At 30.1% G+C, this 16992-nt stretch overlaps 1 long non-coding RNA gene across 1 annotated transcript in view; it reads right to left on the bottom strand.

Moving 5' to 3' along the window:
• Positions 1–1003: 1003 nt before the first annotated feature.
• Positions 1004–16992, bottom strand: part of LOC136795338 (uncharacterized) — a 38085-nt gene continuing 22096 nt past the window's right edge. The window contains exons 2-3 of the long non-coding RNA XR_010842932.1: positions 4095–4205; positions 1004–1166 (exon numbers count right to left, since the gene is read on the bottom strand). This is a non-coding gene — a long non-coding RNA (uncharacterized lncRNA). The remainder of the gene's footprint in view (positions 1167–4094; positions 4206–16992) is intronic.

Below are 16992 nucleotides of genomic sequence, written 5' to 3'. Positions count from 1 at the left end.
AGAATTTGAAACCTACCGAAATGTTATTACATTATGCATTACATGGACATTACCAATCGAACAGAAATGATCCATTATTTTATTCTTCTTCAATTATAAATGTTTAAATAAAAATAATTGGCAATTTGACTTTTGGTTTAAGTTTTTTAAATAGGGATTCAATTCTCGAATCGTTAAATGAAATTATTTTTTTAGGTATAGATATTCTAGAGCTAGATTCTAATAGCCATCTGTTTCCAGGTCCCATTATTTCACAGCAGACTTTGCGCAAACCCTTATTTTGACTGACTTGTGTTAGCCGACACCGCCAATTATACTAACAGAATTCGATATATTTAATCAGTCCTATGAGGGCCAGAGACAGTTTCATTAACTAGTTCAGATCTATTAGTGGTGGCGAAACTATGTCGTTGCCAAACCTGGGGTCAGCACATGTCATGTCCACGCTTAATTTTCTTTAATACCCATTCCATTTGGTAAAATAGTATGCATTTCTATCTGATTGCATGAGACTATCAAGGGTAACTTAATTTTTTACTCCGTTCTATGTTTATCGTTAAAAATTCATTACACTTTATTTTCAATAAGATATAACAAAGAAAAATCTGGCGCGATGCGCGCAATTCTCACTTGCCACCCTACTTTCAGTTGAAATAAATCCATGCTCATTTCATAATATTTCTATATTATTCACTGAAGCAATATTTTCCGGTACTAATTTTTCCAAATGAGTATTTAAGTTGATTAAATAATAAACTACAATTTCAACAGTCTTCAGAAAAGACTATTATTATTTTTATTTCAAAACTTTATTTATTCATAAATATTACAATCTTCCATTGTTGAGAAATAAATAATAGTGATAATTGATCACATTCATACTAAAATAAAAAAAAAATGAAAAAAAAATATATATAATATATATAAACAGGAGGTTAAAAATCAAACTATGTACATAAAATGGCAAAAAAGTTATAATAATAATGAAATAAAAAATAATCACTAAATCACATTTGTATTTTATTTTATATAAATATATATTCACACTATCCACCTGAGAATCCCCGAGCCCACTTTATCACCGGCGTGTAAGGGGTAGAGCAGAGCAGAGAGATCCCTCTCACAGCGCCTGTGATAATTAGTTGCAAACTTTTGACAATATTCTTCTGAAAAAGTAAGGAAGAAATATAAAAATATAATAGTTTATTAAAATTCACATTCTACCAAAAATAAAAATAAATTATTCTACACTAAATAATCATAGATTTGAACCGAAAAATGATGAATTAATGGAAGAATATAAAAGTCTACACAATACTGTATTGAGGGAACTGCATCAAGCAAATATAATTCAAGTTATAACATTACGGGGTATAAGATGTGCGTTAAATCTGATTATGTAGATTTGGGTTTGGAGAGGCGTCACTGGAAAGATGCATTTAATCAACGATAGAGAACGATTAGTGGTATCGGAACGAACCTTGGGATTCGTTAAGCCTTTTTATTTTGATTTTAAACAATTATAGAATCAATATTGAAAATATTCAAAATGATTTTAGGGAGGTTAATCGAAATTTTAAAAAAAATAACTAAAGGTACTGTTAAGCAAGATTTTTAAAACTCGTCACTTAACTCCTGTTAAACTATTTGAATCAGGATATGACCTATCTGATACTAAAGATCACTTGAATGTATACTGATTCACCGAGTTCAATAATAATAGTTAAAGCTGTTTTAGAGAAAATCTTAAACAAGTGTAAAACCGACTATACAAGTGGCACTTCTGGTCAGGCGACTTTAGTGAAAAAGTTTCTGTATCCCTGGCATATACCTGCTATAAATATGTAATTTCAGTTCAACACAGACCCTTTTACAGGACTGGGTTATCTTGGGTTATTATAACTCAGGGGACCTCTAAACATCTATTGTCGCCAAAAAATCGAATGAAAATCTTTCACAATCGCCATAATTCTCCCTATATTTAAGCATATATTTATGGAGTAGAACGATTTTTTTAAACTTCTGAACGAGCCATGGAATTTGATTAACAATATATCTTTTCATAACCAAACCATACAATAATTAATTTTTGTCGTTTTAATAAAAATATTTATATGATTTGTAACGAATTTTACAGTAATAAATTAAACAAATAAATAAATACGATGTTAATCTAAATACAATTAAATGGACTTCCTTACAATTCACTATTTACGTATGCATAAAGCGATAGAATCTTTACATATCCAACCATTGTTCTGCTTTAATCAAGTTGTGTTATAAGCGAATTATTAAGTTCTAATGATAAGTCCGGTTTATTATTTCGTCTATTCGTACTGGACATTGTCATACATTTTAGACTTTCTAGGTAAACATCCTGAATTTCTAGTCGAACCGTTGCCCGTCACACTTATGACAACTTCTATTGACTAGTTCCGAATTCGCCAGATCTTTTATGCAGATGGTATCCCGTGGTTTCTTAACGCGTCCTACGTGACCGCCTAACTTGCCACTTCCAGGAAGGGAAATCCAAACACTCGATTGTGAGATAATGCATGTGTTTCAGTTTGTCGGAAATGTTACTAAGGAATGCCCAGTCTTTCACTGGAATTTTTTTCGTTTCCCTTCGGTTGCATTGTATTTTAAAATCACTATGCATCATTGATTACGACTCAGTGAAGATCTCAGTCTTCCCCTCGGGAAATGATATTCCTTGAATAATACTGGATCCATAACTAGGATGTAATCAATTTCATAATAATTTACAGCAGGTGTGGTGTTAACCTACACTTGGTATTAAATATAAAAATACATATAAACATATTTTTATAATTTTAAATATAATTTTTGTTTCCGAACAATTCTAATTATTTTCTTAGATATATAAAATCAATTTTTTATTTTCAAATTTAATAAATGGTTTGTTATATGGTGGTGTATTTTATATTGTTGATAATCTTATAGAGAAAAATAAATGTAAATGTTTTTAAATTTTAAATAAATAGGTTTTGAACTTAGAATAAAGAAAATGACCTGGGCAGAATAGCCTGCAATAGAAATTGTAAATTAATGTGAGGAGGAGTTTTGTATTGAAGATGGCTGGAATGGCCGAAACGTTGGACTAGTGAAAAATAAAGTGTTCGGACAGAATTGGATACTAATTTTTGATTTATTTAATAAATAATTACCTTGTCTCAAAAATTTTTGAAATAATATAATTAATGTAATAATTTCATAATTTTAATCTAAACTTTTAGTTTTAAAAATATATATTTTTATTTAATTTTCAAAACTGAACGAAATTTATTTAGTTATCGACTTGAATAGTATTTCTATATATTTATTGAGAGTAATTGTAATATTCTTATCTGGATATATACCATTTATACTACGTTTAAAGTAGATGATTGGATCCCTGTGAATTATAAAGAACCAAAATAGTTTTTAGCTACATTTGTTTTTATATTCATTTATCGGTTTATATTCATTTATACTATAATTCAATATTTTTTAACGTAACAAAAGAGTTAGGTATAATGTTGTAAATATGTTTCTTTTTTTTTTACGAAGACGTTTAAAGGTATTTTAATCACTTGAAAAAAAATATTTATTAAAAAAAATCACCCAACTGAAGTTAATCGAAAAAAGAGAGATATTGTTGCTTATTCTAAGTTAGTTTACAATTCTTAAAGACATCAGAACATTATATTTGATCAAGTTAGAACTTCATATCTTCAAAATACGAAACAACTGTAAATAACGTTATTAACTTCGTAAGAACTAATGGATTCTTCAATTAAATTATTTAATAGTAGTTTTTACTGAAACTCAAACAGTCCATGTTTTTCCATCCCTAGACTTCATGGCCCAATAAAACTTAATGAGACCTCCTTGGAAAGTTATCACAAGAAGCTGGCAAACAGAGACATCTAATATTCTGAAAAAAAAAAACTAGTGTACTTAAGATAGACTAATAGCTTAGTGCGCTTGCACTTAACCACTAGTTTACAATCACTGAGGCAGATCTCGTTAATTGGTCAATAAAAAGTCAATAACTTATCTGTTAGTAATTGACGGTGATTACTGTCCGATACCTGATCTGGGTAACGATGGCCACCTTATATATCTCCTCGTTACATAACTTTATCTCGTAGCACTATTGGATCATAAATTTTCTCCAGAAAATCGTACAGGTACAGTGGATTCTAAACTAAATAAAATAAAAAAAAATAAAAGCAACACAAATTTCGTTAAAAATCAGTTAAATAGAACGAATTACAGCACGTATAACAGCTGGTATTCCTTGGTAGTTTTTTAAAAATCTTTAACTGTTATTCATTTGATGATATCCTACCATCATCATTCCTTATCTTAGATCTGAATAAAAATAAACAGAACGTTGCGACCAGAGATTTTATTTTAAGAGATCTAATGCCCAACTACTAAAGTGTGTGACAATGAAATAATGTTTAAATTTTATAATTTAACTAATAATATGGATTTTTAACTAAAAAGCATTTTTATCAAATGAGATTTTTAATAGATTTAACAATGAATCGGTCCTGGTTCTAAATTATTTTTAAAGAAGATGGCCACGGGATCTTATAATTTAATCAATGATTGAAGTGTCACCATTGGGTGGTTTCTTCTCATGATTATCAAGTGTTCTAAAACCTTCATTGAATTTACTTATTGTATATTTTTTGTAGAGTTGTAAATTTGAAATATATTCAAATAATATATTTTTATATAGGAAGATGGTCAGGGTTGCGGTCAATAGTGAAACAAAAATAGTTTACAACTATTTATTTTCCAACGTTTCGCCCCACTTTGCAGGGCTTCATCAGGGCTAAAAAGATACAAAATGATACTATGATAAGATACAATGATAAAAATAATTGTATCTTATCATAGTATCATTTTGTATCTTTTTAGCCCTGATGAAGCCCTGCAAAGTGGGGCGAAACGTTGGAAAATAAATAGTTGTAAACTATTTTTGTTTCACTATTGACCGCAACCCTGACCATCTTCCTATATATCAATTTTTACGGTCAACTATATATACATATATATAATATATTTTTAGTGTTATATAGGGTTTTTGTTGTGTTACATAAGAGATATATATATTCAAAACCGCCTTCGTAGATTGAAAATTCTGAAATAATCCCGTGATGATTTTTTTAAAAATTTCTAATGCACCAACAACCACTTATGTTAGTTTCATTACATCAATAGGTTTTGGTTAACATTAATATTTTATTTAATTCTGAAGATTATATCTATAATGTATACATTTTTTATATAAATAAAACCGAGGAAGGAAATTAATAGTACAAACTTTTCAAAATAATAAAACAAGACTAATGCAAATATCCTACAATTAAACCCTTAAGTACTCAACGGCTTTCCTGATTCCGTTACATAATAACATCAATAACATTCTGCAGTCAAGCAAAGATTGATTTTAGTATTATTAGAACAGTCATATTTTTTTTTTTTTTTTTATGGAAGGATTGGTATCTGGTTTTGACCAAATCGGCAACGTATGGGACATGATGGATGACTTGATTTGTGTCAAAGTAAGGAGCGTTAAGGATTTTACGAAGGATGGACTGTAAGGATTGGATTCGGGAGGAATTCGATGGTTTAGTGGAGCCCCAAAGCTCAATGTCCAGATAGGCCTTATAATAGTCATGTAGATCAGTCTTTTGTAATGGATTGGCAATTTAGACCGTTTGTCTAGTAAATATTGTTATAGTCGAAATCGACGAGCAGTTTCCTGTCTTTTCAGTCTTGTATGAGGATTCCATGTCAGTCGTTTGTCAAGATGTAGTCCTAAGTAACGGATCTGTTCGACAGGAATAAGTGGGATATTATTAAAGGATACTGTTGGGCAAGAGGTCATTGTTTTACGACGAAGAATAAATGTGATTTGGTGGTATTTATTGGAATTAGTTTTAATCCTTCAATTTTGGCACCATTCTTCAAGGGTGGTGACGTGGGATTGGAGGGTTTGGGATACAATGTAAGGATCACTGTTCACTGAAAATAGACATGTATCACATCGCCATACGTGGTGAGGACAGTGTTAGGATGGGTTGGGATGTCAGCTGTGACGAGACATCAACCACACGATGGCATTGCTGGATAGTGGAGTGGGATGTTCGGAATCCTAACTGGTGATCTGGGATTATGTGGTTGGAATCAAGGATGGGATACAGGCGTTGGAATATGAGTTTCTCAAGGATTTTGCCCATGATAGGTAACAGAGAAATAGGACGGTAGGAGGATAGGTATTCTGGTGGCTTTTGAGTTTTGGGAATCATTTTGATTATGGATAATTTCCAAGGGTCAGGAAAATATGTGGATCTGCGTACAGCATTGTAGATGTAGGTGAGGAGTAGAACAGATATTCGAGGAAGATGTTTTAGAATATGGGATGTAATTAGGTCATAACCGGGAGCTTTGCGGGAAGGTAACTTCTGAATGATGTTGGATATCTCTGAAGAATGAAATGCTTTAGGCGGAAGGGTCATTTGAAGTGGAATATTCAATTCTTCTTTAATGTATTCGATATGAGTTGGATTAAGGATGCCAGAGTGTGGCTCAAATGTTTATAAAGGTGCTGACCGAATACTTGAGGTTTTTCATCGTCCGATTTCGTCCACGTTTGCGATTCAGTAAGAAGAGAGTGATTAAAATTTTTGAAGTTAGGTAGCTTCTTAGTGGCCGTCCATAAAGATTTGTCAGTAATTGTGTGGTTTTGAGTTAAGTTAGTTAAATTTTGTATTTTGAATTTTTTTTAGTTCTGTTTTGAGTTTGTTTGTCAATGTAGTATAATATGTTTTATCTGCTGGGTATGTAGCCCTGTGCTACTTCGCTCTTGCTCTGCGTTTTTCCTTTAATAAGATGTTAATGTGCTCTGGCAAGTTAGTACATGTTGTATTATTAATTTTATCGTTCGTTGTGCTGTCGTAAGTGCAAATTCTTATAGATTCGGTCAAGTTTTTTATTGCTTCGTCAATGTCATGTTTAGTTTTAAGTGGAGTTTTCAGGTCCAGTTTGCTTTCCAAATCATTGCAAAATTTGTCCCAGTCAACTTGCCCTTTAATCAATGAGGGAGGAGAGGGCTTAGGAACGAAGCTCGAATGTAAGAAAAGGATAACTGGACTGTGGTCTGAGGAAAAGTCATTTATAGATTCAACAATGGCCCGGGAAAAGGAAATTTGGGAGGTGATAAATATATCTAGAATATTAGGACGTTTCTTGAGAGATGGTTGACATTAATATTTTATTTAACTCTCAAGATGGAGGAAAATTATATCTATAATGTATACATCTTTTATATGATTAAAACTGAAAAAGGAAATGAATGGTACAAACTTCTCAAAATTATAAAATAAAACCAATGGAAATATCCTACAATTAAACCCTTAAATACTTAACGGCTTACCTTATATTGTTACATACTGACACCTACAGTCAAACACAGATTGATTTTAGTAATATTAGCACTATCATAAAATTAAAAACTCTGGTGCGACACGTGCATCACAAAAATGTCTTTTACCACCCTACTTACATTCCTACGTTTTGGGTTGATCAATAAAAAAAAATTACCACCTCACATTGTTTGCAGTAATAAACAATGGATATATACAAAATATTAAAGAACTTTATTAATAACTAAAAGAGAAAAATATGAGATTTAATCGGAAAAAACTGAGACTGCTAAATGTTCCTGCCATATCCACTTTAAATATGTAATTTAAGTTTCAACTTTTGATATTTCAGCTAAGTTTTTCACACAGAGACACATGGACAGACATTTATAATACTTGGTTATTTGAACTCAGGAGACCTACGTGTACTTCCCTTACTATATATTTCATATATGGAGCTATTAGGCCGAAAAATATATTTTGAAAATTTTGAAATTCTGACTTATTCTCTTTCTTTTGGAATCATTAAATGGTTAGTTTGATCTGTACTGAAAAAAATTATCAAGGCCAAAAAGCCATGTCAATTTCAATGATTTTACAGCTTGTTTACTGATTTAGTAATTTAGCGACCTCCCTCAATAAATAAGCAGTCCTATTAATGTAACTATTTATTTAATTTCATGGTAGCCAATGTTAAATATGGACCAAATAATTAATGATTTTGTACTTATGAAGGCTTGTATCAGTTAATTCGAGTTTTTTTAGCGCTCGTTTTGACACTCCCACATTTCGCGCTCTCAATCTATCTCAGAAAATCTACGGTTAATGAATTATACGCCGCCTTTTGTAGGACCATATCAGAACCTTTTAGACAAGAATCCGGGTCAAGTATTAAACGATTTCTATTCGAAATTCGAGATTGGCACGATATCAACAATATAAAATCAAATACGGAGTTCAATGTCTGTGGCAAGGACACCGCCCTCACCTTGCATGACCAATATTTATAGCAATATAAATTTTATCAATTTGTTTTGAACATTATCTTGTCAACATGTTTATTTATTATCACTATAACTCATATATATTTGCATTTTATTCAATCATATCCTGCATTGTCTGTTGGATGTTGTACTGGTTGTTCTCGTTATGATTTGAAACAAATGAGTATTAGCATAGCTCAGATTATTTATGCCTATTCTCTGAGATTGGCCACAATCTTCATAGTGGTAAATTATTTATAAAATTTGAAGAAAAAAAATCTATAAATACAAATGCTTCTAAAAATTAAGAAATACAGATAAAAATACGTAAATAAAAAATACAATAATAATTATACACATTATAAGAATAAAAATATACAGTATGTAACAATAAGAGAAAGAGAAAATGTAACCAAAATATAGTTGAAAGAAATAAAAAGTGCCCGTCCTGAGTGTGGACAAAATTACAAATATTGTGATAAATTATAATATAGGTTAACTGTGATGATAAGTTTTAATTTTTAATTTAATGTAAATGGTTGGAATCTACAATATAAGAATTTATTATTAACAAAATTATAGGATTCCATAATGTTTTATGTGTCATAACTTAATTTGTGGGCTGAAAGTAAGTTTACCTGGGCAGAATAGTCTGCATAAAGTTTTTTTTTTGTTAATGATGTTCTAAAATTGTATTAAGGTACGATAATTTATTAATAATATTGTTATTTTTTTTAAATTGTTAAAGATCTGTACACAGATATGTACAATAAAAGCTGTTTGTGATAGATTGTCCATGAGGATAGCCAATTTCGCCGAAACATCGGACTTATAAAAATAGTTTTGAAACTAGAATTGGATAATATTTATTTAAACAATAATAACCAGTCTTAAGAATGTGTATATATTATATATAAAAAATAAGTAAGGTAAAGTTATAAACACAAATATTTCTAAAAATAATAAATACAGATAAAAATATATAAATAAAAAATATCTTTTAGAATCATAATAATATACATTATAATAATAAAAATATACAATTTTACAATATAGGTCTCTGTTTTCCATTAAATCCCAGGATATTAAGTAAAATAAAGTTTATTTAATGAAATACAAAATCTATGTATGCATTGATATAAAAATCAAACAAATGAAACAGTTAAAATTACATTAAAAATAATCTTTTACCTTAGATATTAAGAATGTACAATTTTACAATATACTTTTTCCATTAATTTCTATTTTTCACATTCATCATTTTTATTTGGTTATATGTAAAAAAACATGTACTATCTTTGATGATTACATAACAATCACACGCATTAACGCTATATCTAACATATCAGTACAATAAGATAAAGTTGTAACAAAAAAATGAAAAATGTAACAGTTTAAAAGTACACAAATAAAAATAATCGTAGACATTGAACAATAATAGTATAACACTTTAAAATAGATTATCTTTTTTCTTTCTTATTTCGCTATAGTTGAAAAAAAATACTTTATTCCATGATCACATAACGATGCACAAGATAAGCGTTATGTCAAAGGAATTTGTAAGGTATTCATGATAATAGATCTAATTCATATAATATTATCTAAACAGTACTAAATGGTCCGTAACATAAAATTATATGTTGATTTTAATAATTCTTTCCGATTGTTTCGATTATTCTAATAATATTTGGTAAATTAGATACCTTACAGTCTTTCTACATCGAAAAAATAACAACTAAATAAAAAAAGACTTCGGGCATTTTAAAATGGCCTGTAACAATTTTGCAATTAGTCATATATTCAAGGAATATCCATGTTTCACGTAGCACTTCTATAGCTTGCAATTGAGCCCGAATATTTCAAAAACCCTCAGAGGCAATGATAAAACAGTGAAATTGGTGTTTTGGTTATTGAAGTAATGTGGTTTTCTGTTGCATATATAATGTTGAACGATCGGAGAATGAAAAAAAGATAAAAAGCAATAAGAAAAAAATAAAATAAACAGTTGATGGCGTTGATGTGCAGCGATGTTTTACGCCACTAAATATAAACAAACAAACATAAATTTATATAGGAGGGGTGTTAAACAGGTCCATGTATTATATTAGTATTAATCATTTTATTGCTTTAAAATATTAAATAGTGAAAGGATATAAAGCAAGGAACGCATGTGAAGAAGACAGGTTTTACTGAGGTGGGGAGAAGGGACTGTTACTTTAGATTCCAGTTAGAGCCAGTTCTTAATTATATTTTACTAAAATAAAATATTCTTACTATTTTAAAATAAATGTGTTTGACTTCACAAATTCTACAAAAATTAATAATTTACTGCTTCTGAAATGTTCACTTGAATGAATTTACCAATTCCAGACGAGAGGTGGATCAATAATTTGGCTTTTTGGCTCTAAATATAATTATAAAACTCTAATTTTTATTTAATTTCCTATTTTTTTGCAAATAAGGCTAATTAAGACAATAATACCACTGTTTTACAAAATATCACTGCATACTGTTACTGCAATAAAAAGTCAAATGGGATTTTTTGAGTTAGTATTGAAGGAGTTACTACTTATATTTATATAGTTAGTTCTTATGAAGTTACTAATCATAGTTGTTGGGGCGAGGGGCTTTTCTTAAATGAAACCAACTTACCTCTTCCCCACAAGAAAATTGTTCGCTGGTTCGGTGAGATGGTAAAAAAATAAAACGGAGGACCTGCAAAGATTGTGAACACAAAAATAATAAAGAATAAAAAAAATAGAGAATAAAAAAAACCCTTCCAAACTGGTATACAAATTTAATAAAATTAAAATATAAAACAAAAATAAAAAAAAACTGTTGCTGTTGTTATAAAAAAATAAAGATGTGTAATGAAAGAAAATTAAAAATAATTTGATGAATACATATAAACAAATCGCCTCTCTTTATACTATAAAAAATTTTCTACTATTAATAATTAAAGATTTTATACTATTAATTAAAATAATTCCGCAGCGATAAAATGATGCATGGCTCGAAGGAAAAAAATCACTCACAGTAGTGGTATGCGCATACCGCTCCAGTCCTGAACATCCGCCGTCTTCAAACGTCGATTGGTGGGTGAGGGTCCAGAGTTGCACCCCAGAAAACTTTACGTGGTGAGCCGGTGGGTGTCTCTCAATATAACTTCTTTGGAAAAAGAAATTTGGCTCCAGGCAGCGGACTGTAGACTGTCGACTCCCTTATCGGTCCCTGTATACAGGCCGTAATCCCATTGCAGCCCGCAATGTTGTTGTATGTGCCGAACTGCAGCGATGTATCTCTATTATACTCGCATCATAACAAACTTCCTTATATAACTATATGAGCTCTAATTTAATTTTAATTACAAAATAAAACTTAATTGTTATTAAAAAAGGCAATTAACTTATAATTAACAAAAAAAATAAAAACCAATTGGAAGTAATACAATTAAATTAACGAAAAAAAAAAGAAAAACGTACTTTTGGGCTTTAACAATAGTATAAACTTTTTTTGTTTAGGGTATGGATACTGAGGGTAAAATATAAAGTTATTCGAAAACTTAAAACAATTTTTAGTGCGTTTCCTCTGAACTCCTCCAATTCCTCCACTCCCAGTGTCACCAATGGACCATGCAGAAAGTCATAATATTCTATTTTAGGCTGAACATTATTTATGTTAGATAGTGTAGTTCGAGTAAGGAAAAAATATATAGTTTTTATACTGATGAAGTAAAGAGTAAACCTAATAAAAATTACTTTATATCACTAACTTGACATGATATTAATTCTAATAAATATAACTATAATTCAAGATATAATTAATTTAATATTAATAATTATTATTGTTTAATTTCGCTTGGTTCAATATTAGGCTCTGTATAGGGTCAAGAGCTCAAGTACCTCGATGAGTACGAGTGAATTCCGTCACTTAAAGAAATTTGGTCACAATGGATTAATTTCTGGTTTTACTTAATAGTTCTGAGTTGACTAATAATAATTTATAATTAACTTTTTTTTCTATAATACACGTAAATATGGTATTTTCTATTTATTCTCCTGCAACGTTTTAAATTTTCAGATGTCTGTCACAATTTAATAATTTCTATCATATGAACATACGTGCCGAATCATAAGCAGTTACAGCCACCACATGAGAATTTTTTACACATGGATTTGCTGTAATAAAACGAAAACACCAGATTGCGAAACAGCTCACAGTGTACTGTGAAATTCATTACGGCATCTTTGTTTTGAACTAACTTGATTCTTCTGAAATGAGATAACGTCATTCTCATGATTGAGCAAATCGAAAAGAAAAAGTAATGTCTTTGTTTCTAATTTCCTCTGTTTGTTCCCAGTTCAAATTCTCATATAAATCTTTGAATTGCCAAACAGTATTTCTAATAAAACAATTACAAGAGTTGTTTAAATTAAATGTTCCTGAGATTATGAAATTTAACTTGGATATTTAAAAAAAAACAAAGACATCGATATTAATTGGTCGGATGTTTCTTTAAAGTTGAATTTAAACTCAGACACACAAAATTTTTTAATAGATTTCTTTGGAAATATTAATAATGAAAAAATATTTAACATAAAATAGTGATTCATAATGTTATTTATATTGGAGCAATACTTGGGCGTACAGCAAACCCTAAATTAACTAACAAAACATAGGTGAATTCGTGAAATATCTATTTTGGTTCCTCATTAAAAGTTTGGAGCAAAATTCTCACGTACCATCGACGGTATCTCACGAAAGGGCGCGGACCATTGTTAATTATAATTTTAATTAACACATATATAATTAAAGGCGCAAAATAAATAGCAACTAACATATTGATTTGTTGTAACAGTTTGTGTATATTTATGTACCTACGAAGTAAAAATGTACATCGTCGTTTCTATGCCAAAGTTGTATATTTAAATATTTCTTCGAATTATAAGTTTGAATTATTTTTGTACTGACACAAGGCAGTAGGTTTGTTGATCATTTCATATTTTAAATTTATTACTTAACATGTTCAATTAGGTCTAAATAGCATACAAGGCAGGATAACAAAAATATAAAATTTTTTGAACTGCAATAGAACTCAAGACAGCAAAATATCCAGATACACCATCTTACCTAAGATATGTAAAATATTATATAAAATACATAAGGAAAAAAATATATAATTTATTTGTGGGTATAAATATTTTTATTTAAAGGTAACATCCAATATTATATTAGATATAACTTTTGATTCTCAGTCAATAGTTGATACTGATATTTCAATATGTGAAACCTTGCAAAAAACCTAAAAATACAAGTCTTTAGTATTGATTAAGTACATATATAACTAGGTTAACTAATATAGATGTTAAATATGTTTTTTCATTTTCATAAAATAGAAAATTCTTGTTTCTTAAATAGCAGTGCACTCTACTGTATCTTCTTTTATACCAGATCGGCCTGTTGGGCCTTACATGATTGACATAACCGTTACAGTATATTTTTTTTTTTGTTAACAGTTGATTATGGGGGGTATAGTCTCATAGAAAAGACAACCCTAACTATATACAATGTTATTATTAAAAGAAAAAAAGATAAAATAAATAGATTAGAATAATGCTTCTTAATAAAATTAATAACAAAAAATAATAATTTGTAGACTTAACAAAACAAACAATTGCCCTCTTATGGTAAAAAGAAACAAGTAAATTTGAAAAAGGGGCGAAGGAAGAGAAACAAGTAAAAGAATAAATAATAATAATAAGTAAAATAAAGGTAGTGTGAATAATGAATCAATAAATCTAGAATTTATAACAGAATGTCCTGCAGCAGCCTGGGCTTCAGTCTTCGGGTTGAGATTGGATTTCCCAGGTTGTAGGTTATCTTCTTCATTCTTGAGAAGAAAAATAAAGTACCAACTATGGTTGAACTATACCTAGATAGAGCAATGCTCTCAAACCATCGTAAATGTCGAAACAAGTCCTAAAATAGCGCGATGGTTTAAAGCTTAGGTACGGGTGATGTGCTAGAGAGTTATGGAAAAAAAATGAGCGTTTTGACTTATATTAAATTTAAAAATCATTGAATAACTTATTGACGAAAGTTTCTATTTGTTCAATCACCGCAGTGAGGACTAAACCAAAATCTGCAGTGATTGTTAGTTGTAAATAACTGGTTCTGGATTTTATTGCATGGACCATATTTGATGGATTTTAAAGTAAATGAATCGTGGTGAAATAGTGATATAAGCTTCTGTTGTTGCATGCTTTCTGACAATTTGATAATATATGTTTAACCAAAGGTGGTTACAATTTGTATTAGTTAGATCAGTTAAATTTTGATAATTGGTTTATATTGATTAGTGAATGAGATGACAATTTACTTAGTGGTTGACTTGGTTTTGATTTATTGAGGTTTGGTGAATTTGAAGATTAATTCTTCTAATATGCCGTTCTCTCTCTCATTTTGTCTTCCCACCTACCTGGCTATGTTGAATTAACTAGTCACTCACCCTGAGTGTTAGATGACTACCAGAATAATGAAGTTGCCCTGGGTAGTATTCACTCATCTTTTCTTCACACTCATAGGGTACCAGTTCTCTTCCTCATTGGGTACTCCTACTGCTTCTTTTGTATACCACTAGATGGCAGAATTTTGAGCTGCCGTTCAATTTGTTCGAGGGGGGTCTCTTAAGTACCATTCAATATCTAAACTGATCGTGTTTCGAGAACTCTTGGATTGCCAGGAAGAAAAGGTGTCACAGCACATTTTACTCCAACAGCTCTCCAAACAGAAACACTGCTGCACCTCAAAGTAATTAAACTTAGACTATAATTTGGGTTATTTCTCCCTTTGATATGAATAAAAATATTTAATTAATCAAATATTGCTTTTCAATTTAATATAATAAGCCAAAATTAAAAAAAAAATTAGGGTCTGACGTACATTACAAAAGTGTTGTTCGAAAAGCCAACCATTTTATCAGGAAAATAAAGTGAAATGTAATAAACTATCAGATTTTTACCATCAGGTTCAGGAAAAAATATATTGGTACATCGATTGCTGAAATGGGAAATTTATGCGGGTATGGTGTCTCATGTACTATGAAAGCAGGTTTTATGAACGATGATTAGCCCAGTTTGCCTTTAATTAATTGTATCTAAAACTTGAAAAAATAATATTTATAATCAGGATTATATGAACACACATGGACAAGATGAAAAAATGATTATTTTTTATTAAAGTGAATATATAGACAAGTTTATTTGACATTTATACAACATATTGGTTTAAATTGAGAAAAAAAAAAAACCTAGAATTAACTTAGAATAATTTATACAAAACAAGTGGATTAAATATTGCCTATAAATTATACCTATAATCATTAGTTCTATCGTTTGCTAAAGTGCAACTAGTATTTCATCTAAAAGAAAAAATCTAACTCTTTTTCTTACAAAACAAATTGAAAGATACTCTTTAATAACACTGATTAAAGATTTTTTTTCGGATTCTAGATTCTTGAAATCTTTCCCGAAACCTGGAGAAGGCCCTAGGGTTAGTGTTATGTAAATGATAATGATTCCGAACTTCCAATGCATCTAGAATTGCATAACAGGTTAAAACGGTGCAACGATTGAGAACTAGTCCACAGTTTGGCGGATTGTGGATAATTACAGGCAGGCCCAGTTAGAAAGGCTGGTGTGGTTGCCAGACGAAGCACGTCCTGTCTAGAACAGAGACAAATCACTCCTTACGCTGGCTGAATGGCTAACTGATATTTTACTAGTAGAATACAGTATAGATTGTTCACTTTCCAGGAGTTAAATCGAGCTCTTTCGTATTCGGAAAGGAATTCAATACGTTCAGGTAGCATACCGTGTTTAGACTTTTCTTTTGTCCAATGGAATTTCTCAGTTTAGGAGATATTTAAGATATTCAAACGAGCTTGTGAGAATGAGAATGCATTAATTTCCTTTTTTTTTCGTATAACCCTTTTAGAGGGTATGATAAATCAACTTTGATCATGCTTCCTTCGAGCCCACAAACAACTCCTTCATCCTTTCAAAGTGCCGCTCCTTCTCCTCTTGAGTCCATTTCCTTCCACTTGCTGATTTTATCATTTCCCGAAACCTACCTCTTGTATAGTTTTTTGAAATAGTGTTTGGTCAGTTATTATCTCATGCTGATGTTCTTCATGTCATTTTCCACTTCTCGAAACCAAGTGGGTTTGGATTTGTAATTTCTTAAAGGTCAAAGAGCTGCTTTGTTAGTCTATCCCTGTCCATTCTATGAATATTTCCATAAAACTATAGTCTTTGTTTCTCCATATCATCTGTCACCATTTTAATTTTTAAATATTGGGTCTCATTTTAAATTAAAAATCACTGTTGGTTTTAGGCTCCAAAATCTTCCTCAGTATTCTCCTTTCCATTCTTTCTAATTTTTCCAAATCCCAACTCTATTTAGTTTAAGTGTTTCCGATGTATAGAGTATTTTGGGTGTAACTACTGTCTACTAATTTCGTATTCCAGGATATAAATTTCTTTATCAAATATATATATATATAT

The sequence above is a fragment of the Halyomorpha halys genome, unplaced genomic scaffold (assembly GCF_000696795.3).
Source record: "Halyomorpha halys isolate HHAL.00 unplaced genomic scaffold, Hhal_1.1 Scaffold121.1, whole genome shotgun sequence".
NCBI lineage: Eukaryota > Metazoa > Arthropoda > Insecta > Hemiptera > Pentatomidae > Halyomorpha > Halyomorpha halys.
This window is presented reverse-complemented; position numbering and strand designations above follow the sequence as displayed.